Raw genomic sequence first — 27,565 nt, forward strand, 5'->3', positions numbered from 1 at the left:
GATAGCCCTTTTGGGTAACTAACTTTGAATGAAGCCTCTGCACAGTCTGTGTTGAGAGACATAGTTTGAAGACTTGCTGTGTATTTTACAAGACCGGACAGAAGAGCACCCTGGATGGATCCCTATGAATTACTTGACTCAGTGCTGGAGTCAAGCAAAAGGCTTATTTTTATTAAACATAGACTTGAGAATAAGTGTTTGGGGAAGTAGAAAGGCTGGGGAGAAAGTTAATAGAGCCCCCTCTTAGACATAAAGCATGATGACAAAAATGCTGTGTGACTTCCTCTTATCATCTCATAAGTTTGTCAGAAACTAGGAACCAGAAACTACAATACCACTGTAAGAACTGCCCCCACTTTCCTGTGGGTTGAGTTTATTTTCTCTGCCCATATCCAAAACAGTGGTTATACCTAATAATGTTAGACCTCAAACACCAAAGAGCTTGAGGACACATTTCAGTAGAATAACTTTCAGGCGCTGTGCAGCAGAGACTGCAGCATCGAGTCCCGAGGAAAGAGGAAGCAGGTGCATGGGTGCCTGAGGCCCAAGACAAGGAAGAAAAAAAAGAGAGACACAGGAGATGTTCTGGACCAAAAGATGCTCTTTTCCAAACTGGAAAGAGCCTGCACTGGACACCCAAACATATTGTCCTAACTTCCTAAAGATGGTGCTACAAGATTTTTCAGAAAAAAAAAAAAAATGGCTCTTGGAGCGCTGAATCCTCAGAACCTAGAAATGTTGGCACGTTTGGTTCCTATGAAGAGAACGTTTGATGACTGCATGGTAGGAGTGTCTGAGTATATTTTATTGATAAACATGGTCAAAAGAGCACAGTTCGGGCCCTTGTTTCTCACACCAAAACTTTTGGAGAAAACTTGACATTTTAAATAATCAGAGGAAGTGTTAATCACACTCCCACTAGCACCCTCAGGATGCAGCTAGCACTGAATTATCCATTTTGGATTTACTAACACTGATTGTCTTTCACTACAATTTTCACAGTGAAAATATGTACAGAGGCTTTCATCTGTGCTAAGATGAGCCATATGACGTCTCCTGCAGTTACTGGTGTCTTCCTGTCAGCTATGCTTCCTGTTAATCTGGAATATTTGGAAGCAATTTTTCCCAAGCCTGAACTGCTGTAAGTCTACAGAGTGCACACTCGGAAGGCGTTCCAGGCAGGAAAATGGCTGGCTCCTCGTCCTTGCCCCTTACCTAGATGTGCGGAGGCCAGAACACAGGACAGATTCCATCTTCTGCATTCTGTGGAGTCTCCCATTTCCTAAGTAATTTCCTGTCCTGATGCTGGGTTTCTGTTCGACCTTATTAGCGAGATACCAAGTCATGAGACTCCCGCACACTCAGTTCCCATCCGTGCTGCCAGGCTCTGTGCCCTCACGATGACGACGCACGGATTTCTGCGGCCCGAGCGGTTCCGGAGTGGGAGTGGGGGAAGGAGCCCACGCGGCTGGGAACCTGTTTACCACACCACATCCCCCAACCACACTTTTTCGCAGCAGCGGGAGAAACTGGCATCTTCTTGCGTGAGTGTTTCATTAATGCCCTGCTGGAAGTACAGCCGCTCCCTCCACTTGGCGGGTAGCGACAGCATCTCAGAGCTTTGCAGAAGCTGAAAATGTCATCAAACGGCATCCTGTCCCTTTCGCTCCGCGGCTCCCCCTCCCCCGGGGGCCGTCAGCTGGTGGCCCAGGGGGTGCGCATCTCCCCGCCGCCAGCCTTCTGCTGCTGCCCCGGACCGCACCGAGGCGCGGCGCAGCGGGACGCCCCTCCCGGCCCACGAGGTGGGCGACGAGGTGATGACACCACGACCCCTCCTCCTCTGCCCTGCGCCCCCGGGCTCCGCCGCGGAAGCTGCAGCCGGGGGCTGCCGCGGGGGGGCTCCGACCGCCTTAGGGCGCAGGGCGCAGGGCGCACGCCCGAGCCTGGGGAGGGGGCCGAGCACCCCTGCTGCGCGGCTGCGGCGCGGGCGCCCCGGGGGCGCGGAGGTCGAGGGGCGCGGAGGAGCGGCCCGCAGAGCGCGACCCCCCCCCCCGCCCCGGTTACCTGGGCGCGCTGGGCGGCGGCGGAGCGCGGCGGCTGCAGCCGGGGTCTGCGGGGCCGAGGCTCGAGCGGCTCCGAGGGCGGCGGGCCGGGCGCGCGCAGGATGTGCTGTCTCACGCTGCGCCCGGCGCTCGGCTCGCGCTCCGCGGGGACCCGGCCCCGCCTCTCCCCGCCAGCCTGACACTGACAGCTCCCTGCGAGCCCCGGGCTGCGGGCTGGCCCCGCCCCCGGCCCACGCCCTCCACGCCCCGCGCGCCTCCCGCGGGGGGGCCTCGGCTCGCGGCTCCACGGGGCTCGCCAGGAGGGGGTGGCGCCGGCCCGACGGCTGGGGGCTGCGGGGGACCGGGCGCGGGGGTCAGTCGGTCTGCCTCGGTGCGGGACTCGCCTAAGTTGCTGCAAACAGAAGAGCTGCAGTGTTTGGGGAGCTGCTGCTGACATTCCGACACCGACACCGACACCGAGCAACTTTCACTCCCAGACAACTACTTTAAGGTCAGTGTAAGTAAGTAGAGAAAGCTCAGATCTCTCTGCTACACACAAAGACATAGGTCTGATTTGTTCCTGTTCCTACCCCCCCCCCCGAGGAAAAAGATTCTATATCTATATCTATATCTATCTATAGATAAGAATCCCAGCTTTTAAAAATCTGGGTGACCGTTCTTGAACTCCCCCAAAGCTTACTGTAACAGCTAAGTTTAGAGACCCAGAAATGGAGCTTGGGATTCTAATCAACGCAGGATTGGCATCATTTTGTTCGTTTTTCATTGTGCTTTTAGAGTATCTGTGGGATCACCGTCCACATTAGCATGGAAGTTACTGGAGGGCAATTTACTATCTAATTCACTGCCATATCCCCAATACCTACAATAGTGTTTTTTTTTTTAAGATTTTATTCATTTATTCATGACAATGAGAGAGAGAGAGAGAGAGAGAGAGAGGAAGAAGCAGGCTCCATGCAGGGAGCCCAACGTGAGACTCCATCCCGGGTCTCCAGGATCACTCCCGGGGCCAAAGGCGGCCCTAAACCCCTGGGCTACCGGGGCAGCCCCTTACAATACTGTTTGATGCATAATAGATGTTCAGTGACTATTTACGAATTTATTTAATCGACTACTACAGTAATTTCAAAATAAAAATAGTAACTTCAGAATAAAAATAGATGTGGTTGTAAATATAATGTCATACTTTTCTATAAAATGGTCACCCTTTTTCCAATTTTTCCAATTTTGCCTTCCTGGCAAACTATTGTGACCATATTATAGCTAAAAATGAGACAAGTGACATGTTTTTAGATGAAGGAATTCAAGATATTTCAGAGAAAAAAATTATGAAACAAATACTTGCCACTGCTATGTATTAGATATTTAATAGATGTCAAACTCTACATACATTTTTCATTAGCATTGTGTAGTAGGTAAAATGTCATACCTATAGTTAAAGGAATAGGTCTCAAAGAAGTTAACTAGCTTGCCCAAGTTCCCCAGGTACTGAGTGATCCAGCTGGAATTGGAAGCCCTGTCCACCTGACTTCACTGCTTATACATTACCAACTAGTATTACTATCTCCCCAATATGGGAGTTGTTGTGTGCCCACTACCTGCAAAGCATTGTGCTAGGAGCTTAAGATGGTAGAAAAACGAGGAGAACATTATCTCTTTTCACAAAGAGTTAAAATTCAATTGAAGGTAAAAGGGGGGGGGTTAACATATAATTAAAGGCAAACAATAAGAAAATGGCCAAAGCCATGCAGTATGCTAAGAGAGTTCTGATAAGAGCTCATCTGGTTAGGATGGGGGAGATGGTGGGAGATAAGTAACATTATAAATATGGATGATATTTGAAATGGATGGATAGGGCTTTTAACAGTAGAAATGAAGAGGGAGATATATTTTCAGGCATGAACAAAGCTCCAGAGAAGAGAAAGCACATGTACTCAGCAAACGTTGACTGATCCAACTTTTTGGAATCTGGCAGATTCATGGGGAAGCAGACTGAGACTTAAGGAAGGCTGAAAAGGAGATAGTGGAGTACCACCAACACAGATGTTTGAGCAGGAAATGACACTTGGGAAGAGTCATCTGGGAGTTTCTATGAATAGGGGATTGGAACAAGCAAAGGCTAATTCAAAATTCATTACAAGAATCTAGGCCAAGATTAAGAAGGCCTGAATTTGTCAAGTTGTATTCATCATGAATGGCTTATAATATATCCCCAGCACAATTTTTTTAAAAGGTAGTTATAATTATTTTCATTATAATGTGTCAAGGCATAGTATAGATATTGGGCATAAGACTGGAAATAAATAAGAAATGAGTGATCTCTATATTCCAGAAATGCAAAATCTAATGAAAAGACACGACTGGTTTTAATAGTAAACAGACTAAAAGAAGTAGAAAAATCAAAGACATTTGCCATGAGAGATCAAGAAGGGGAAAATGCATTACAATTGGGGATCCTTGTGATCTGCGAAGGCTTGTTGAAAAGGTCTAGGTGTATATGTATAATTTTTTTAAATCTTTATTTATTTTTTAAATGAGAACGGCTTTATTTTTTTATTTTTTTATATTTTATTTATTTATTCATGAGAGAGAAGGGAGAGAGAGGCAGAGACACAGGAAGAGGGAGAAGCAAGCTCCATGCAGTGAGCCTGACATGGTACTCGATCCCGGGTCTCCAGGATCAGGCCCTGGGCCGAAGGCAGCACTAAACCGCTGAACCACCCGGGCTGCTCATGTATATGTATAATTAAATACAAATTTTGACAATGTGCATTTGAAGACGGGGTTAGACAGCAGGCATAGACCTTACTTTTAGTGATAGATTTTTTTTAGGGCATTCTGGGTAAATAAAAAATTTGTGCAGAAAGTACAGTGTTTCCCTATACCTTGTACAAATTATAAACTACTCATCACAAATATGCCTGTTTTACCTCTTAATCAAGTTAATGCTCTAAAATTTGAAAGAATGGCTCCAAGAAAGAGTTAAATGGCTATTGCAAAACATGCTGAGCAAATTTCTACTTGCTAGTCTTTAAGAGGTTGCTCTAGAGCCCTCCAGAGAGACAGTGGTGTGGCCCAATTCCCCTACTCTGGAATCAGGCTGTGTGTGAACTTAAGTCTGCTGCATACTGGTTTTGTATATTTGCACACATTACTAGACTCCTCTGAGACTCAACTCTCCTAGAAGTCAGAAGGCGATAATAATGATACTTGTCACCTGTGATATTTCAATGAGTTAATCCATGTGAAGCACTTGGCACAGCCCCTAGCATATCATTGGAAACATTCAATAAATGTTAGTTCCAGTTTGCTATTATTGAATTTGGTCTGCATGAAAAGACCTAGAGCTTTGTACTCTCTAAATTCAGTGTCCAATCTGTGACATAACCAGACTTCAGGGACTACTCAGACATTGGGGCACTACCAGCCTTCAAGACAGAGACTCTTCTTCTGCCTTTATGCACCTGTCGTTCATCAGTGCTAGATACAAATGTGGCCCGATAGTTGGCTCCCTTGTCTAACTTACTTTCCTAGAGCCCCATCTCACCCTGGTTCTTTTGTTTTTTAAGATTTTTAATTTATTTGTTCATGAGAGAGAGAGAGAAAGAGAGAGGCAGAGATACAAAGGAAGAGGGAGAAGTAGGCTCCTCACAAGGAGCCCGATGTGGGACTCCATCCCAGATCTTTGGATCACAACCCGAGCTAAAGGCAGAGACGCTCAACTGCTGAGCCACCCAGGCTTCCCCCTCACCCTAGTTCTAACAACATTCTTATATATCAGGTCTCATCTGCCTGAGAATCTTCTCTGAACGTTATTCTGGAGTCCATCATGTCTTAGTTGAAAGAAAGAAAATTGAAGATTAACCTCAGTGGTCCAAGGACTCTAAGATCATAAAAAAGAAATGTGAGTCATCGATTCAGCTGATTTTGAAATTGTAAGGTAACCAAAGGGGGGCGGGGAATGCTTGAAAATATTCTCCAGTTAATGCTCTACATTGTGCTCACAATAAAAACCTGTAAAGAAAATAATTTAAAACCACTGCCAAATGTCACATATGGTTTTGTATGGGATATATATCAGATGAGCTATGTTTTATGTATTTTTCTATTATATGACTAGAGTTGGTCAGTTTGTGCCAAATAAAAACAGTAAAAGATGTCCAGAAGCAGATGCATTATTAGTATTTGAAGATTTATTAGAAATCGAAGAATGACTTATGAAGAAATCAATGATTCCAGTGTCTAAAGCAACTCCTGCTTTTTGTCTTCGGGACACTTCATTATAAGATGTTGCCTATGTTTTTATATAATAGGAATGAAGAATTTACAGTAAGTACTCATAAAATATGCTTTTGGAAAAATGAATTCAGAGATATCTGTTGTATACTTTTAGATTTTTCGAAATTCTTTTTGGGTAACTTCCAAATGCAACTTCACTTATACTGTTATTACCTGTATTTGTCATGTAATTGTGCTATAATCACTATATTTCCACCCCCTTCACTTTTGCCTTCTTGTGTCTTTCCCTCTCCCTCCTCCTTACATTTCCTTCCATCAGCTCTTCTTTAAAAGATACTGCTAAGCCAAAATATAATGATTTAACAATCCATTAAAAAAAAAATGCATGGGTGGGCAGCCGGGTGGCTCAGTGGTTTAGCGCCACCTTCAGCCCAGGGTGTGATCCTGGAGACTGGGATCAAGTCCCAAATCGGGCTCCCTGCATGGAGCCTGCTTCTCCCTCTGCCTGTGTCTCTGCTTCTCTCTCTCTCTCTCACATAAATAAACAAACAAACAAACAAACAAACAAACAAACAATGCATGGGGATTTACCCCAAAGATACAGATGCAGTGAAACGCCAGGACACCTGCACCCCAATGTTAATAGCAGCAATGTCCACAATAGCCAAACTGTGGAAGGAGCCTCAGTGTCCATGGAAAGATGAATGGATAAAGAAGATGTGGTCTATGTATACAATGGAATATTACTCAGCCATTAGAAACGACAAATACCCACCATTTGCCCCGACGTGGATGGAACTGGAGGGTATTATGCTGAGTAAAATAAGTCAATCAGGGAAGGACAAACATTATATGATCTCATTCACTTGGGGAATATAAAAAATAGTGAAAGGGAATAGAGGGGAAAGGAGAGAAAATGAGTGAAAATATCAGTGAGGGTGACAAAACATGAGAGACCTAACTCTGGGAAACGAGCAAGGGGTGGTGGAAAGGGAGGTGGGAGAGGGGTTGGGGTGACAGGGTGACTGGGTGACAGGCACTGATGGGGGCACTTGGTGGGATGAGCACTGGGTGTTATACATATGTTGGCAAATTGAACTCCAATAAAAAAATAAATCAAAAAATGCAACTGTGAAAGTATCTATATAGCAAAAATAAAAATCTTTAGATCTTAAAAACATCATTTTAAGCACTTAAATTTATGGGTACAACTCCAGTGACTATAAAACATACATTATTTATGTTGCTTTAAATTCACTTTCCATCAGTGTCTAAATATAAATCTTTATTTTTACCAGCTGTGAAATCAATGTATATTTCTTTGTGTTCTGCCTCCTTACTTGTTTATTCAACTATATACAATAAACCTACCTTCCCAAAAGAAAGGAACCACACTTTGGGTAAATTATTGTTCTAGATTATTTTCTAGAAACAGTATTTTATGGTTCTTGTAACCACTCCTCAGAAAGCTTGTTCCTAAATCCTAATAGCTCCATCTGCCATAGCTCTCCTAACACTTTCAAAAAGTTCTGTATTTATTTTTAAGTAAGTAAATATATATTTATTGGCCCTGTTTGTGTGCTTTAACCAGCAAATCTGAGTATTTTTCTTTATGGTGCTTCATTATTAATTATTTCTCATATGCTAACTCAATATCATTTGACTATTTGAAAAATGAAACCTAAATTGTATATTTTAGAAAACAAATTTTTTTAAAGCTGTCTTTTTTAAAAAATATTTTTATTTTTACTTATTAATGAGAGACACAGAGAGAGAGAGAAAGAGAGAATGCAGCAGAGACACAGGCAGAGGAAGCAGGCTCCATGCAGGGAGCCTGGCTTGGGACTCGATTCCGGGTCTCCAGGATCAGGCCCTGGACTGAAGGTGGCGCTAAACCGCTGAGCCACCCGGGCTGCCCTAGAAAACAAATTTTATATATTATTGTTTCTCACTTCTTTTTTTCTTCTACTTAATTATAGAGTAATACTTTAAGAAGAATTATAAAACTGTATAAAATAACACAACTTTCTAGTACTACAGGAATGTATAAATCAGAGATATTACATTGAGGTCAAGAATACAGGCTCTCGAGTCCAGCATACCTGGATTAACTGGTTCCTGTGATTCACTAGCTGTGTGATTCTGCACAAATTGCTTAAACTACTCTAGCTTCAATATATCTTCATCTGTAAAATGGACATAATAGTGCCCATGCCCATCTCTTAGGACTGTAATAAGGACTAAATGAGATAATACTTGTAAAGAACTTGGTATAGTGATTGGCACCAAGTCAATACTAAATGAATGTTAAACATTGTTATGATGTGGATATGCACAGCAAAAAGACTGAAACGTTGTGTGAAATGTTCATGCTGGCCATTTTGAGTGATTTGACCATGGATTTTTTGTCTTTTGAGTACACTTATTTTCTAACTGCTCTCTGATGAATACCCATTATGTGTTCCAACAAGCTTGTTAGATATGAGGGATATTCCAGTAAGAGCACTGAGTCACTTAAAAACAATGTATTGTAAGCTTCTTCCTTTTGAAACCCCCTAACCATACACTCAATCTTATCACTTGGCACTGGTTATGATATACATTGTAGACATCAGAAACAAGAAGCTGTAGATGGATAAAGTGCTGAACCTCCTTGCTAAAAGAGGAGTCAGTATAAGGATGAGAGTCAGGATAAATGAAGATGATTGTGCCCTCTCACTTCTTGGATAAATACCAAGTATCATGCTCTTTTCTCCCTGCACACCACTTCCAGCACATACCACTTAGGTAGTTATTGTGCCACTCTGGTTCCATTGAGATGCAATGAGCCATGAAGGAATCCCTCCCCAGGGATCTTATAATGATATGCTACAGTGCTCTCTGGAATTGGAAATATATACTGCCTCTGTCTATCCTCCAGGGAAGTGCCCTTCACATGAGCCAGTGATGAATGGATAGAGCTATGGGGCCAGCAGTGCCCGAGTGACCTCCAGGTCCTGGTTCTCCGCATTTGCTAAGTATTCAAGTGAAATACCTTGCGGAGGATATGTTGGATGAGGCCATCGAGAGGGCATGACCACCTACCTGTTGACCAGCAAACTGGACCTAGCAATCAGAGACTCCTCATGCCACCCCTCAACCCCATCCTGGGAATGTAGTTCTACCACTGTTCTTACAGTGGGAACCATTTTCAAGGACACAGCCTGAGAGAGGAATGTGTTATTAGACTATCTAGATATGCGACTGAAGCCCATTAAGACCTCTATATACACTTTTAAGATTCTGGCAGGTGGGCATGGAGATCTACTCGCCTTGTGGCTGCTCCAAACAAGTGTCCAGTGTAAGTCCCTTAACGTAGAAAAACTGCCACCTATTTGTTCTTATTTTTGGTCTCTTCTTGCCTTATGTGTACAGGGGATAGTTTGCAAACCAGCAGGGTAATATAATTCACATTATTGACCAGGTGATTTCTAAAAATATGGCCTATCAAATATAAGTTTAATTCATTTATGGGAAGACAGTGAAAGAAAGAGATCATCATTCCCTTTAGGTTTTTATCAGGAAAGCAGGCAGCCCTGGTGGCTCAGTGGTTTAGTGCCTGCCTTCAGCCCAGGGTGTGATCCTGGGGTCCTGGGATCGAGTCCCACGTCGGGTTCCCTGCATGGAGCCTGCTTCTCCCTCTGCCTGTGTCTCTGCCTCTCTCTCTGTGTCTCTCATGAATAAATAAAATCTTAAAAAAAAAAGTTTTTTATCAGGAAAGCCAATTAGCATGTGAGAAAGCCTTCAAGGCTTTGAATGCTCGCCTATAAGAACAAGATCTTAAGATTTACTTGGACCAATTTTTTGCCTCTTGCATTTGTTTACCATATTTTGACATATTTCCAAATTGACATTGTAGATTGAACTTTTTATTATTTGCAAATATATGTATTTAAATTTTGAATACTGATCTGGAGCTGACAAAGGATGAATCATGAATATTTTTAAAAGTTAGCTGTATGTCCATTTGTTCTTAAGCCTTCAGGTAATTTTTTGCTTTGCTTTTCTCACTGTGTATGAAGTGATTTATTTATTTATTTTTAAAGATCTTATTTATTTCTTCATGAGAGACACAGAAATAGAGACAAACATACAGGCAAAGGGAGAAGCAGCCTCCCTGCGGGGAGCACGATGCAGGACTTGGTCCAGGACCCCAGGATCACAACCTGAGCCAAAGGCAGATGCTCAACCACTGAGCCGCCCAGGCGCCCCCCTATCAATTTCTAAGATTGCTTTGAATGGCCATTTTTATGGTCTGACACTACTGCACAAGGCGAAGACTATCTGTAGCTGGGAACAGTGCCTATACAGGGAAAATTAGTTTTCTTTTTTTAAAAGATTTTATTTATGTATTCATGAGAGACACAGGGAGAGAGGCAGAGACATAGGCAGAGGGAGAAGCAGGCTTCCAGTGGGGAGCCCAATGCAGGACTTGGTCCCGGGACCCCAGGATCATGCCCTGAGCCGAAGGCAGGTGCTCAACCACTGAGCCACCCAGGAGTCCCTGTATGAAGTGATTTAATGACAGTAGTGAATAAGGGCCACCTGGGTGGCTCAGTCAGTTGAGCACCCTACTCTTGGCTCCAGCTCATGTCATACCTCCGGGTTGTGGGATCAAGCCCTGGGCTGGGCTCTGGGTTCTGGGCTCTGAGTTCAATAGAGTCTGAGATTTTCTCTCTCCTCCCATTGCCACTCCTCTCTCTTGCACACACTCTCTAAATAAATACATTTTTTAAAAATTTTAAAAATAACAGTGAATACGAATAAACTTTTTTCAGTCTTTTTAAAGTTCAATTTAATTTTTCATCTTTTGTTAGTAAATTATATTTAACAGTTTCTTTTTCACATATCTTTCCTTATTTGGGTTTTAGGTTATGGGCTAAAAGTAATAAAAGATAAAATATAAGCTGTCTGGAGCTACTGTATATCTTTCATTACTCTGACATACTTCATATTACATCATCATTTTTAAGTCAAGCTTTTTCCCTCCCTAAAGACTCATGTTGATGGAAATAAGTTGCCAAATTGCTGAATTGTTCAAGTAGTTTTTTAACATTCCAACTTGTCAAATGTAAATAAGGTTATACAAGGTCATGTTAAATGGAATGATGAACCACTATGAAGAGTCTGAAAAAAAAATTTTTTAGCAATAAAAGTTACAAATGTGTATTTGAGAAAATCATTTTGAAACATTTCAGGGCAACAGATTAATAAAAATCCATGTTTTGTTCAACAAATAAGAATATATTTCCTGTTTCATTTCTATGGTGGAGTGGAGGGAAAGGAAGAGAGAAAGACCTAAAGTTCCAGAGAAGCAGAAATAAAACAAAAGAAAAAAATCAGAGACAGGGCATCAGTAAACTTTGAGACTAAGCCTAACACAAAGTGAAGTATTCCTGTTATTATCTCAAAGAATTTTGTTCCTTGAATCAATTTTAATTGACTTACTAACAGTTTAAAAATGTTTCCCTCTCTTCTTGGAAGCATATGGTTTACTTTTATTTTCAACCACTAAGGTTTATTGTTTAAGGATATCCTATGGAATTTTGAGAATTTTATGTATGCATGAAGGGCGAACTTAAGGGTTGACACATTCACTCAACACCTAAAACATATCGTATTCATGAATTTACTAGATACATAGCCTCGGTGGCTCTTTGCATTTTATGCTCTTTAGATTACCTTTTGCATGTGTGTGAAATGGCCACCTAATTCCGCAGTGCCTAAAGTCAGAATCGGAATATATTTTTCGAGCCATTTTCTCCAAATAAGATACAAATTTTTGTCATACAAATATTTTATCAGGTATAATTTATGTATGAACATTGTTCAAGGCAGGAAAAATAGGAGAAATCAGTATTTTAACGACCATTCACAGTTTGCCAACCATTCCTTAAGCCTTCGGATAGCCTGTAAATGAGGATGATAGATTGGCAGGACAAGAGAGCAAGGGGGGCCTTTTTTAAATTATTGCTTATAACATCATTGTCAAGGCAATATCAGTGTACTTTATGCTTAATGGATATGATCCATCCACATTTATACCTCAAGTGTTGGAGAAATGAGAGGGTTTTGAAAGAAGAAAAGCATAGGGTTTGGCTTTCACGAATGACAATTTTGCCACTCTTGTCGAAGTATGCTCTTCTATTATAACAACTGATACCCATCAAATACTTTTCAAACATCTGCTAATGTGCTGAGCACCAGAAATGCAGCTTCCTACTATGTGCAAAGCTCTTCCCCATCTTCTATATCATTATCATCATCCTGATGGGTGACACACAGCAAAGTAGAGACTCGGGGAGGTTAGTACCTTGCTCAAGCTGTCACTGTTTATAAAGAGTAAAGCCAGGCTCTTACAGTAGGATGGTTGATGCCGGAACCCAAGTGCTTCACTTGCTATACAAACACTGTATCTTCCTTTGGGATTTCATTTAGTCTACTATGACCAGCTTTGCATAGACTTCTCAGAATTAAAATTTGGGCTAGGATGCCTAAGTCAGATAACATTTACTTGACCTTGGGCAAGTTACTTAACTTCTCTGCTTTGGATTCTTCATTTGTAAAATGAGGATGTTAATTAACACCTACTTGTTGGAGGAGGTCATTGAAAGGAAAGACTGCCAGTTGACCTTCAAGCTTACTGAGAGGAAATGACTGCCAGTTGACCCTCAAGCTGGACCCAGGCAATAGGAGGCCTCTCACCCCGTCCCCTGTCCTTGGAATGTACATTCTGTCTTCTGTTCTCAACCAGAGCTGTTTCAGGGACATAGCAATAAGAAAGCAATGTGTTGTTGAGCCCTTCTGGATGGTATACATGACCAAACCCAGTAAAGGCTTCCATAAAAACTTTTCAGATTCTGGCAGGTGGGCGTGGAGATAAACTTGTCTTGTGGCTGCTCCAGATGAATTTTGTGCATAAGTTCCCTTGCTTTTTAAACCTGTCACCTATGCATCTGGAGTGGCCTGCCTGTCTCTTTGGTCTTTCCCTACCCTCTAGATATGAGTTTCAGAAGTCACCCAGGAAGCTTCCAAGTTTGGGAACCAATACCACCCTCACTGGATTGCCCTGAGAATTAAATGAGTCAGCATAGATAAAACATTAGAAAAATGTCACATACATAGAACTATTATTAAATCTTGTGAACTATTTATTATTTAGCATTGTATTCTTGTTGATTTTTAGTTTTCCAGGAGTATTTTGTTTTTGCATTTGCTTTTGTTTTAAGGTGAGGACGAACAGAGGGAAAAGGAGAGAGAGAGAGAGAGAATCAAGCAGGCTCCGCACTGGGTGCCCAGCTTGATCTCATGACCCTGAGATCAAGACCTGAGCTGATCAAGAGTTGTACGCTTAACTAACTGAGCCACCCAGGTGCCCCTGTTTTGTTTTTGTTGTTTTTAAAGATTCTATTTATTTTAAAGAGAGAGTACAAATTGGGGGAAAGGGAAGGGAAGGAGAGAGAATCCCAAGCAGACCCTATGCTGAGTGCCAAGCCCAACATGGATCCCAGGACCTTGAACCAAAATCAAGATTAGGCTGTGGCTAGGTTTCCTTCTACCCCTGTAGGGAGCTGTCCTTTGTCCTTTGCTTCAGAACCTGAACCATTCACTCCATCTCCAACAACGCCCCACCTTTTTCTTGGTGCTTCTCTGTATCACATTAATTAGGTCCAACAAGCTTATATTTTACCAGCTCAAAATTTAAATCTGTGCAAGAGGCCTGGCCTCCTCCCCTTGGTGGGGTGGTAGTTATACCATCCCTATGTAAGGTTGAGGATTCTTGGCCCCCATGTCACTCTCATCTTGCTCCTTTTAACCATCTTCTAACTTCTCACACAAAAATGAAAAGATTTCTTTCTTGGCTTTACTAGAAGTATGTCGATTTGGTCAAGGATATTAGTGTCCCCTGCTCCCTATCAGCTTCCTCAGAGGTAGGAGGTTTCCACCTGACAGACAGTGTTTCAGTCTATATTTGGTAACATGGATTCTCATCTGTTTCCTATCAGGGCTCCCTTCGAGTGTCAGGTATCCTATCTGAGATCATGGTACTCTCCTTGGGTGACTAGGCCATTGTTTTCAGAGTTACATAGTTCTACAGCAGCAGACAGCCTCTAAGCCTCTCAGATTTTTATTTTATTTTAGTTGTGTATGGGAATCAAATTATTATTTTATTTCCTTGTCATAAACAGAGTTTGAAGGAAAGCTGGCACAACTGTAGGGAACTGACAATAAAGTGATAAGTAAGATACACAGCTTCTTAGTGGCATTGTGTTTGTGAACCAGGGAAATATGAGTTTGTCCTCTTTCTGGATGGAGAGAGTAGATTTGAGACTCTTTTTGGATGATGGAGTTTGGCCTGAGATTTTTGGGTAACCCAAAAATTAGAAGATAGTTTAAAGTATTTCACTCCTTCTAAATGTACCATGATTTGTTTTGTGGCCCAGCATATGGTCTAGCTCTGCAAATTCCACCTGCACTTGAAAATAATGCATATTTTGCATTAAGAATAAGAGTGGTAACTTCTAAGCTTTTTACACATCACAGTTGAAACCAGAAGTCTCAAGAAGTTAAACTAAAAACCTGTAAAGTAAACCCAAAAAAGCACAGGAAGGAAATAATAAAAATAGGAGAAGAAATCAATGAAGTTTCACACCTCCAATAGCAAAAATCAACAAAAGAAAAAGTTGATTTGTTGAAAATTGATATCTAACAAGACTAATCAGGAAAAGAGAGAATGCACAAATATAAAAATATCAGGGCTGAGAAGGGTAAATCTCACCAGAGATCTTCCAGGCATTAAAAGTAAATAACAGTATATTAAGATATTATAAAATAAGATATTTTATGCCAATAAATATGAAAATGTAGATGATACGGTTATATTTCTACAAAACAACACTTGTTAAAATCTACAGAAAGGGGTACCTGGGTGGCCTAATCAGTTAAGCATCTGATTCTTGGTTTTGGCTTAAGTCATGATCTCAGGGTGCTGAGATCAAGCCCTACTTTGGCTCCATGCTGAGTGTGGAGTCTGCTTGGGAGTCTTTCCCTCTCCCTCTGCCTCTCCCCACTACCCTCTTGCTCTCTCTCTCAAATAAATAAATCTTTTAAAAAGTCTACAGAAAAATAGCTATTGAAATGGACCAATAATTGTCAAATATTCATAATTTCTATAGTGTAGATTAGCAACAAAGAAACTAAATCATTAATATAAAATCTTCCATAAAGAAAACTTCGGGTTCTTATAGATACACAATCTTTATTTTTTTTTAAGTAAGAAATAACTCCAAACTTTTCCAGTAAAGTACAATTATTAGAGGATGAATGCATGTGGGATATTGAGCAGCCAATGAGGTGATAGAGAACAGACATTTGCCAACAGTCTTTGCCCAGCAGATACAGCCCACTTATATTGTAAAACAAAACAAAACAAAAAAACAAAAACAAAACCTAGAACAACTCAGAGCACATGAGTCCTTGTAAGAGGCAAAGATTTTTTCTCACCATGTAAACTAAAGTGTACCAAATGCTTCCTTCCTTACCTGGGATTTTGAATGTGAAGGAAGAAATACAAAGATGCAGAGAAAATTAGAGATAATCCATGGTTGTAGAGTCAATATGGTGGCCCAGACACCACAGTGATCCTAATAGACTGGTCCTGTGGTACAACTGTGGAGATATGATCTGTTTCCCAGTCGAGCAGGAATGCTGCCCATTAATCTGAGCCAAAGCTATTCATTTTCTTGTCAGATCTGTGAGCTACCTAATAACGTCATAATGAATTATTTTTCTGTTTAATTTAGCCAAAGTTCAGAGGTACACTTACATGCATTTTCTTGGTACTGTGATGTGCTATTGCTGAGCAAGTACCAGTTTCTTCCACAGCCCACTTATGCAGCATGACAGTATATTCCAGAAACCCTCATTATTTAGGATTAGTTTCGGCCATTCCCAGAATACGGTTCTGGCCTTTAGAGAATATTTATCCTTTCTCCCCTTGAAGACTCCACTACTTCCTGTCATTTTGTCTCTTTTTTTTTTTTTTTTTTTTTCATTTATTTATGATAGTCACAGAGAGAGAGAGAGAGAGAGAGAGAGAGGCAGAGACACAGGCAGAGGGAAAAGCAGGCTCCATGCACCGGGAGCCCGACGTGGGATTCGATCCCGGGTCTCCAGGATCGCGCCCTGGGCCAGAGGCAGGCGCCAAACCGCTGCGCCACCCAGGGATCCCCTTCCTGTCATTTTGAATCTTTCCACTGAGCTCTTTGCCAGACTTCCACTCTCATTTGGATGCCTTGTGAAAGTTTTAGGTTACTTAATTTATGACTGCACATAGATAGCACAGTCTTCAGGATGCATGTCCTTTCCATCCCAAATGGCAATAGAGATAGTATCAGAGATTTGAACGTGGTGATGTAACAGAGCATCTACATTTCTGTTTCTCTTAGCCTTGACCAATCACAAAAACAAAAAGTGAAGTTTCTAGTGCGCTATCTACTGCTACCTATTCATGCCCAGCTAGGCACTGGTAAGGACATTACTGGCAGTTTGATAGAGGTCTATACTATGAAGGGTATTGCAATTCATATAAATCTTAAAATTTAACTGTCATATCCTTCCTTATATCAAAGAATCTTAATTTATGACTGAAGTAGCAGACTGAATCAACCTAGCTAATTCTATGGGTTTCTTTCCTAGGGGGAATACTCCTGATACAATGTCACTTTCAAGCCTTCCAACTTGTCATTCATGTGAAAAATTATTAAGAGTTGAGAAAATTCAATATACCACACAAATGTTCAGCATGGCTGCTCCTAGGTTTCTTCCCACCTCTCCTATTAGGATCCAGACTCTGAATGCTTTAAAATCAGCACCATTCTCTGGCTCTGGGCTCATCCCCTGTTGAGAAACAATGTGTTCCTCACACGTCACAATGTTGCCGCAGTGCCAAACTTTACCAAGGTCAGTTCCAACCCTGCCTCCCTCAGTAGTCTACTTACTCAAGACTCCTCCAGAGTCCTTCTGAGGACATCAGAACTTTCATATATTTCATATTCCTTTCTGCTGATGAGAGGTGAATGGGCCTTGGAAATATCCTGAGTCATCCCTTTAAAACTGGAGAAATTCTACCAGACATGATATCTCCTTTCTCCTCCTTCTCTGCATTCGTGAGTATCTGACAATAAGCCCTTATAAAAGCACAGATCCTAGCCCGACAGTCTATGATAGTCTGAATTTAAAGTACAATTTTCAGTTAAATCTTTATTTAGTTCACAGTTCCTACCAAATCCTAATTTATGCAGAGTTCATGCATACTGTGATGATTAACTACATCCACCCCAGGATTCCAAGATGTGAGTTTTCTATCTTAAATTAAGACTTTTTATTTTTTTATTTTATTTTTTTAAGATTTTATTTTATTTATTTATTCATGAGAGCCACAGAGAGAGAGAAGGAGAGACATAGGCAGAGAGAGAAGCAGGCTCCATGTAGGGAGCTGGATGTGGGACTTGATCTTGGATCCCGGGATCATGCCCTGAGCCAAAGGCAGATGCTCAACTGTTGGGTCACTTAGGAATCCGAAGATATGATCTCTTAAATAATTGATTTCAGCATGATTTTTCTAAAACATATTCCCTGTTGTTGTCCCATTCTGTGAATTCACATACCTTTTCTCCTAAAGTATAGGTTTGCCTTTAATAATTCCCTATATTCTTTGGGCTCTGAAGAATTAACAGGAGCAAAGCTATCTAAACTAATGTCTGAAAGTCCTCCTGAGTTCCCCTGCTTCTAGCTACCTTCTATACAACTATTAGCATTAGTACACAGAACATGTTCTGAGATTATGGCTAATAACCAGAAGAGGCTAACTCAACATCACTTGTCTTAGTCACTTTCTGTCTACCAGAAAGCAGAACCTGGGGAAAAGCTTTTGTATGCCAATACCTAATTGAAGTATGACCAGTGGGCAAAAATGAGAGGCAATGGTAGTGAAACAGGAAAAAAAAAAAAAAAAAAGGAAAAAATGCACTGTTGAGTTAGTTACCTCTATGTGTCACTGGTTGCTCAATCCCATAGGATTACTTGAAATACTAAATAGTAAATTTATTTTAATATAATTTAAATCCAAACTGTTAAGTTATTAGAGAACATGTTCCCTGACCACAATGATATTAAATTAAAAATCAGTAATAAAAACTGGAAACAGCCCAGTTACCCTTCAGTGGGTGAAACAAACTGTGGCACACCCATTCCATGGAGTACTACTTAGCAATGAAAATAAACTATTGACAGACACACCAACTTGGATGAATCTCTGGATAATTTATGCTAAGTGAGAAAAGCAATCCCAAATTTTACATACTGAAAGTGATTCCATTTAGATGATACTCTAGAAATGACAGAGTTATAGAAGTGGAGAACAGATTAGTATTGCCAAGGGATAAGGAGCCTAAGGCAGTGGGAGGAAAATGAGTGTGGCCATAAAAGGCAACATGAGTGATCCTGGTGGTGACGGAAGTGTTCTGCAACTTGATTGTATCAATGTCAATATTTCGGCTATTTTACAAGATATTGCCATCGAGGGGTAAAGTGTACATGGGATCTTTCTGTATGTCTTACAACTATCATGTGAATCTACAATCTCAAAATAAAAATAAGCCCTCTCCACAATTCATTAGATTATCATTATTTCACTATCACTTGGATGCTAAAACCAAGGTACAACCCCACAATCTTAAGTTCCACCTGTGTCTCATCCATTAAACTATAGATGACAACCTTGGTAATTGAAATGCTACTGCATGCCAGAAGTTTTCGCCATGCCATAAGACTCTAGGAATGGGGGTTGTTATGACCATCTGACTTGTGAGTGAACCAGTTTCAGAATCCCATCCTGAGGGTCGGCTTTCAAGGGCCACTGGTAATACTGCAGATTGGTTCTCCACTAGGCAAAGTCTGAGACAAATGTTAAATGCCAGTACTTTATTGGGAAGGGTGATCCAGGAAGGAGAGGTGAGAGAGAGTGAGATCAAAACAGGTAAGAATCAAGAGCTAATACAAAGATGAGTTCTAAGATGGCCACCCCTGTGAATGACTGGTTATGTGCTAGTAAGAGTTCTACAGATATTCCCCAAGCTATCCACCCCCTGGCTATTCAACCAAACACTGATCTAAATACTATAGTGAAAGAACTTTGCAGATGTAATTCAGTTGATCTTAAAATAGGAAGATTGTTTTGGATTATCCAGGTGGGCATAATCTAATAACATGTGTCTTCTTAGAGGCAGATAACTTTTCATGGCTGGAAACTGGAGAGATGAAGTCATTAGAGATATGGCAAAAGGGGAGGTCAGAAAGCTTCTAAATGTGAGAAGGGTTCCACATGCTATTACTGAGATGTAAGGACTGGAGAGGGGACCTACAAGCTAAGGGCATCCTCTAGGTGACAGCCAGCAAGGAAATGGGAACCTTGGACCTGTAATCACAAATCAAACAGATTCTTCCAACACCCCAAGTGAGCTTGCATTCAGATTCTCCCCAGAGCATCTGGAGAGGAGTCCTGACCCTCAGACACTTTGATTTTGGTCTTGTGTAACTAAGAGCAGAGAAGCCCATCAAGCCAACCTGAACTTGTGACCTACAGAACTTGAGATAACAAATTCATGTTGTTTTAAGTTTGTGGTGATTTGCTGAAACAGCAATAGAAAATGAGAACAATTTGCTGCCTAACAAGCAACTCAGGACTGTGTGTCTAAAGTAAGAAACAGGGTGAGGGGATAGGGTAACTGGGTGATGGGCATTAATGAGGGCACATGATGAGATGAGCACTAGGTGTTATACTATATGTTGGCAAATTGAATTTAAATAAAATTAAAAAAAAATAAAGTAAGAAATATTTACTCATTGATTCCCATCTCATTTTAGGGAAGGTTACTCCACAGGGTGATAATTGCTCTCTACTTCTGAGTCATACACATGTGAAGGTCCTGTAGTTTCCTACCAGTTTCCCACAGCATAAGACCAATAAAAAAGCCCTGGGACAGGAAATGATTAGGTGTGAGGGGCAGGCCTGAGGTAAGGTTTTGCAGGCAACACACATAAGAGGTAGCCAGCGTCAAATTTGTTCTCCTGTTTACTCCGTAAAAGTACAGACAGAACGGGAGAGAGAAGAGCAGCTTTCTTTTTCTGGATCCCAGATCTGTAATGCATCCTGCTGTGACTCTTCCAAATTTGCACAAAGGCACCATGTGTGCTGGCAGCAGTCTCGTGGCATAAGGGAGATTGTTGAGGTCAAGAAGGCAGGAGTTCAAGGTGCTTGGGTGGGGGGGTCATTGTTATGAACTGAATGCTTGTCTCTGAAATTCATATGTTGAAATCTTATCCTCTGTTGCGATGCTATTAGAAAGTGGGACCTTTGGGAAAACGTTAGGTCCTGAGGGTAAAGCCCTCACAGGTGGAATTAGTGCTCTTTAAAAGAGACCTCAGAGAGCTCTCTCATTCATTCTGCCACAAGAGACATGACAAGAAGGTTGTCTGTGAACAAAGAAACTGATTCTTACTAGACACCAAATTTGCTAGCGTCTTGACCCCTGGGCTTCCCAGCCTTTAGAACTGTGAGAAATAAATCTTTGTTATGTAACCACCCTGGCTAGGGTATATTTATTACAGTAGCCCAAACAGACCAAGACTGTCATGGAAATAGATACCAGAGTAATTAAGGTTGATAATTTGACATGGCTGAGGAGAAACCTGAACCAAATAGTGACACCTGAGCCAGTGACTCCATTTGAGTAGAAGATAAGGATAATGATAGGAAGGTGGTGTCCCTGTGGAGAAGTGTCTGGCATTTTCCACCAGCTCCATGTCTTTTTATGGATGAGTTGTGAGCCTGGGCAGGCATTTTGTGAGCCCTCTGAGGCATTTTGTTTCTTGTTTTTCTGTTTTGAATCCCAGGATGCTACCCCCAAAATCCCAAAGGAGAGGTTCTTAATTGTCGCTCTTCTTTGACACAACCAAAACACATCTATGTCCAGATCATGGCTGGGTCCAGAGAACTGGCAAGGCCCAGCCTACAGACACATAATCTTCAGAAGTAGGTTGCTCTCTCCTGTGTGGTGGTAGGGGCTACTCCACAGCTTCCCTCCTCCATCCCTCTCCACGGCTCCAACCACCAAGCATTTCAGACCCCCTCTGCCTTCTACAACTTGTTTTTCTGAATCTACCACTTGCTGGTGGGATAATCTTGGGCCAATCATCTGATGAACTTTTCTTACTTCTGTTTCTTCATGTGTAAAATGGTAATAACAAAAAAAACATGACTTATAAGGCTGTGCTTTGGCTTAAATGGGTTAATATAAGTGTTGAAAACAGTGCCAGACCTAGTGTAAGTGATTACAATTAATAGTAGTAGTGGTGATGGTATCGATATTATTATTAAATAGCAAAATGTCCAAATCAACCTAAAATGTAAAGAATTGATTAAATGAATTAATAGACCCATGAAATGGAACACCATACAGTTGTTTAAAAATGCAAAGTCCTATAAGACCTATTATCTGGAGAAATTGCACAACAGATTGTCTAATATTTGTATAAAACAATACAGCAAAGGAATATATACTTAGATTTGCGTGCATATGCATAAAATTGCTCCGGAAAGATACACAAGAAGCTAATAATAGTAGCTTTTCTATTTGAGGCATAAAACTTGGCAGATGGGTGATGGTAGTGGAAGGGAGATTTTTTTCACTGCTCATTTTTATACCTTTCAACTTAAGAGCCATGCAAATGTATTATCAATTCAAAAATACAGGAAATACCTTAAAAATGAAAACATAAAAGAAGGATTCTAATTAATTCACTAGAGCTGGGGAACCCTCAGAGTCATACTGAAATCTAGGTTGCATGAAGGGCATGACCAGTCTTTTTTCTTCTCTGAGAATTTCTGATAAATTGCCAATACTGAGAGATGAGTTCTGAGACCTATCTCATGGCAAGGGTGGCATCTGCAGGACAAACTGAGAATTTATCGATTTATCTCTGCTGAGCAGAAGAGTGCTACAGTCAGGCATGGTTTCAGGTGGAACTGCTAGAAAAAGAAGTTCACAGAAGCACTGATGCAAAGACAGCAAACAAAGGCATTTTTTCATATAGGGCATCCAGGAAAAACGCTTCTATGTCTTTTGCATTTAATAGCCTCGAAGACATGGCTCCTTCTGGTGTAAAATATGGAGAATGAAGCCTATATTTTCAGAGTTGTATGGATTTGAAATAAGGTATGTGATGCTCACTGTCTAGCTCCTGGCACATTCTAGGAGTTCAGTAACTAGTAGCTATTAATATTATTAGTAGCCATTGTCAACTTGCTGCAAATCAGCCCCTTTGCCACCTTCCAAAAATGGCCAATCACACCAAGAGTGACATAATTTCTGAGATTATCCTGAAGAATCACAAAGCAGAGTCACCTGAGCAGTAATAAAGTGCCATCCAGGACCTTTCTCCCTTGTAGCAGGTGCTTTCTGGGATTCTTGAGTCCTTGCTCCAAGATTTCTCCTGATGCAGAAACTCCCTGCCTGTGTCTCCTTCTCTCACTTCTGACTTGTGCAGAGCAACTATCTCTCCCACTACACTTCTGTCAAATTAAAAAAAAAATTTTGGACTTATGTAAGTAGAGACTTTATGCAAAAAGACCATTCTAGTAGGAAGAAGGAGACTTCCTAAAAGGGAGGACAAAGCTCCCCACCATAAGATCTATAAGCCTGTCAACGGCCAGACAGAAGAACTTTGGTTTTATGAGGAGAAGAAAACAAGGCTGGAAACAACTGGAAATGGAGGAATGGGATGAGCAGGTGGCATGATCAGATGGTAGAACAGGAAATGTTGTTGAGGAGGAGTTGCTCCAATGCTTGCTTAACCTCAAGGGCCAAAGTTCAGGGCTCTGGCAGAGGGAGACAAGCCAGACTAAAGTTTGGTCAAGGTAGGGAGGTGGGCATTTTTTCAATTTGGCCAACAGGAACAAGCAATTCAGCTCACCTCTTATGACAAAGGATGAAAATTTGGAGGGTCTGTATCTAGCTTTGTCTTAAGTAAACAAGGAGCTCATCCCCAAATCTTAATTTATGGTATGCGGGAAGGGTGGTTCTTTGCAGTACACATTTTCCGAACACAAGAGGCTGAGAGGATTTCTTAACCACTGCAGTTTCCCAGGAGCGCAGGACTCAGGTAGAGGGGAACACTGTCATTTCCAAACTACAACATCACATCTCACCTCTATTGCTGGATCCTTGGGGCCATTTGCTCAGCATTCTCCGCCTCTATTTCTTCACCTTTATGTATTTTTGAGGAAAAAGAATTACTAAATTATAAATTACAATACACATAGTAATATATAGTATTACATGTTATCACATATAATATATAATTATATATAAAATATACTTTATTATATCCACTTACATTTATAGATGTATAATTATATAAACATATTTATTTTTATTTTATTTTATTATCAAATATATCATTGTAGGGGTACCTAAGTGGTTCAGTTGGTTAAGTATCTGCCTTTGGCTCAGGTTGTGATCCTGGAGTCCTGTGATTGAGCCCCGCATCTGGCTCCCTGTTGATCCCAAGACTCCAGGTTCATGCCCTGAGCCAAAGGCAGACGCTTAACTGCAGAGCCATTCAGGTGTCACTAGAATATATATTTTATATGTATTATTATACATAGTAATTATAATATACTATAATATACATATTTTACTGACAAGAAAAATTTATCTCTACAATTATATTAAGTTGCACACATCATGTCTATCACCTTAAACACTTCAGATGCCTTTCCTAAGGACATTCTTCTACATAACCATAAGAACAATATCTTACCAAAAAACTAACCTCAATTATATAACATCTTCTAATATGCAGTCCACATTCTCATTTTACTAATTACCCTCCAAGTGACTTTTATTGCTACCCCCACTCCCTGAAACAATATCCAATCTAGGTTCACACATAGCATTTGATTTTATGTCATTTAGTTCCTGGAGCTCTGCCACTCAAAGCGTGACCCATGAATCAGTATGATCAACATCACCTCGAAATGGGCTTGGAAGGCCGAGTATCAGGCCCTGCCCAGACTGCTGAATCAGAAGCAGCTTTTGAACCAGACCGCCAGGTGATCTAATTGCACTTTGAGGTCTGAGAAACGTGCTCTAGCACAGCATTTCCACTCCCCACCCCCATGATACTAAATTTGTGCTAAGTATAAAAAGTTCTCTTTTTTTCATTTCTACCTTTATAGTTACTTATCTGGAAATAAAAGTCACTTACATGCATTCTAGAATGTTTAGAAAATGGTGGTTTTATTTTCTACTTTGCCCTTTTGTGTCTGAGGGTGCTTTGATATCTTAAAAGCATTCTTTTCCTTTTCTCTCCTTTCTTTTGATAATGTAAATAATACATAAATACACTCTATTGTAAGACTTTACATGATTTAGACATCCTACAATGAAAAGTTTGCATCATCCTTTATATTTCCTATCACTTTTCTTCTCCTTCGGGGTAGCTACTGTCAATTGATTCATATTTACCTGTATCATAAAGGGTTTAGTCAGAACCATGATAAAAATTATGGAAAGACGACATTTATTATAGGAAAGACCTTATAAAAATGCTGGAAGGGAGGAGATGAAAGTCTGGAAGGGGAGTCAGAGCACAGAATGTGGGAAGCAATGGGTAAGCCAAGTCCTGGAGCTTATAGAGAAAGCTGAGAAGCCAAGTGTGTCCGACCAGCAGTGTGGGTTCTGGAGCATGAGCTTATGGAGGAGACTATGGGAAGCTATCTTCTCTGGATAATTTCATCTCTGTGAATCCAGAGCCAAGCATCTTCTAATTAGCTCAGAGCTGCTGTTAGATATCTGGGCCAGAGATCAGAGAGACCAGATGGATGGGGAGCTTTGACACCCCCCTCCATCCATCACCATTTCTGATACGGTAGCTTTCTGAGAGTAATGGCTGCTGTTTTGCTTCTATCTTCCAAATCTTATAGAAGTTCACTTGGCCAACTCTTAACTTGAACTGGAAAAGAAGGCACAACCCAGCACAGCATCCTACACAACTCCTTTAAATATATATATAAATAATCACTGACATTCTTTGTAGAAATGGAATCACATTGTGCATATTGTTTGCCACTTTGACTTGTCACTTCACAAAGTCTTTTGAGGTCCGACGGTGCATATTACACATGAGACCAGAGTACTTCTTTTTAGTTTTCGCATCCCCTTAAGGCAGCATTTTTTCAAAGCTTAGTGGTTCATGGGATTAACTAGTGTGTTAAAAGCACTATTAAAAAGAATCGGGTAGACTAGAATAGAAAATATAAAAGTGCGTCTCCCTCTGTAAGGATAATTATTGCTTTGTGAGAGGTTTGTTTTAGTTAAATACATGTGTGTGCTGTGGAAACAGCCTGAAATATATAGCTTGCCGTGAGTAACAGTGGTTGAGAAAACACTGCCTTGAGATTTTCTTTTTCTTTCTTCTACCACGTCCCTCCATTTTTTGGTTTCATTGTTTATTTTGACAAATGATAACCTGAGTTTAGAAAGGAACAGGACAATATCTGGGGCCAGTGGTTTTTGACATAGAGAAAAAACAGTTAAATTCACCTTTGAAAAATTATAATATGATTATAGATAGTATCTGCTCTACTCTTAGTCTGAAGTTGCTAATAAGGATTACGAGAAGGGTCTTCAGTACCCTGACAGAGGAAAGATTTATGTGATCATACAATCAAATGATGTGGCCTCCAAAGTGCAAAGAAATTTCTTTGGAGAATATTGAATTTGACAAGAGACTAATAGATTCAGTTTTTAAACTGCCAAAATCAACAGTAGAACATATGCTGATTTGTTTGGTAATAGAGACCTCTAGAGAGCTCATGTTAGAATTGCAGCAAAATCTTTTTCTTTCTTTCTTTCTTTCTTTCTTTCTTTCTTTCTTTCTTTCTTTCTTTCTTTCTTTCTTTCTTTCTTCTTTCTTTCTTTCCTTTCTTTCTTCTCTTTCTTTCTTTCTTTCTTTCTTTCTTTCTTTCTTTCTTTCTTTTCTTTCTTCTTTTTTTAAATATATAATTTTAAAAGCTAACTTTGGTTGCCAACACAGATTTTTGGAACTCTAAAGGAATCTAGAGATCATTTAATTCTGTATATATGGATCTTCCTAAGACTTAGTACTCATGTTTAATACATCAAGCACTTTAATAAATAACACATAATGTGGTTTTCACAACAACTTTGTGAGGTAAATCCTATCACTTTCATCTTGTTTTCTTTTATTTGAAAATTTATTTTTTATTTATTATTTTTTCCAGCTTAATTGGCCTATGATTGACAGATAAAAACTGTATATTTAGGTTGTATGTTGTGATTTTTTATGGTGTACAGCATGATTTAATGTGCATATACATTATGAAATGACCATCACAATCAAGCTAATTAACATGTCCATCACATAATTACCTTTTATGTGGTAAGAACACTTAAGGTCTACTCTTAGCATATTTCAAGTATACAGCACAGTATTATGATATAAAATCACCAAGATGTACATTAGATCTCCAGAACTTATTCATCTTAGAACAAAAGCTTGTGCCCTTTGACCAACATTTCCCATTCTTCTACCTCCTGGCAATCACTGTTCTACTTTCTGGTTTTAGGAGTTCAGCATCATTTTTTTATTCCATATTTAAGTGACATCATATAATATTTGTCTCCATGTCTGATTTATTTCACTTAGCATATAATGCCTTTCAGGTTTATTCATGTTATCATAAATGGCTATTATCAAAAGGACAAGAGATAACAAGTATTGGAGAGGATGTGGAAAAAAGGGTACCTTTGTACACTAATGATGGAAATGAAATTGTTATACCATTTTAGAAAACAGCATGGAAATTCTTCAAAAAAATTAAAAGGGAAACTATCATATAATCCAGATATCCCACTTTTGGATTTATACCCAAAGGAAATAAAATCAGTATCTGGAAGAGTCATCTGCACGCCATGTCTCTTACAGCATTATTCACAGTGGCCAACATGGAAACAACCTAAGTGTTCATCAGTAGATGAATAGATAAAGAAAACATGGCATATATATATACAATGAAATATTACTTTCATTTTGTAGGATACATGAAGTCTGAGAAAGTAGAGCAATGTGTCTAAAAGAAG

At 40.4% G+C, this 27,565-nt stretch overlaps 1 protein-coding gene and 1 long non-coding RNA gene across 12 annotated transcripts in view; one reads left to right on the forward strand and one right to left on the reverse strand.

Moving 5' to 3' along the window:
• The window catches only part of DYNC1I1 (dynein cytoplasmic 1 intermediate chain 1), a 438,502-nt gene that overhangs the window by 308,568 nt on the left and 102,369 nt on the right, over positions 1-27,565 (reverse strand). For 8 of the 10 annotated variants that reach the window (XM_077856842.1, XM_077856839.1, XM_077856840.1 and 5 more), the window contains exon 1: positions 2,065-2,221. The exons of 1 other annotated variant lie outside the window; for it this stretch is intronic. The gene's annotated coding sequence lies outside the window, so the exon portion shown is untranslated. Of the gene's footprint in view, positions 1-2,064; positions 2,223-27,565 lie in introns of those variants that run through there. One more of the 10 variants, XM_077856843.1, reaches the window with a different exon arrangement.
• Positions 2,320-27,565, forward strand: part of LOC144288877 (uncharacterized) — a 54,227-nt gene continuing 28,981 nt past the window's right edge. Inside the window, exons 1-2 of one of the 2 annotated variants that reach the window (XR_013356894.1) lie at positions 2,320-2,553; positions 5,842-5,964. This is a non-coding gene — a long non-coding RNA (uncharacterized LOC144288877). Of the gene's footprint in view, positions 2,554-5,841; positions 5,965-17,272; positions 17,507-27,565 lie in introns of those variants that run through there. The other variant, XR_013356895.1, reaches the window with a different exon arrangement.

This window comes from Canis aureus, chromosome 18, assembly GCF_053574225.1.
Source record: "Canis aureus isolate CA01 chromosome 18, VMU_Caureus_v.1.0, whole genome shotgun sequence".
Lineage (NCBI taxonomy): Eukaryota > Metazoa > Chordata > Mammalia > Carnivora > Canidae > Canis > Canis aureus.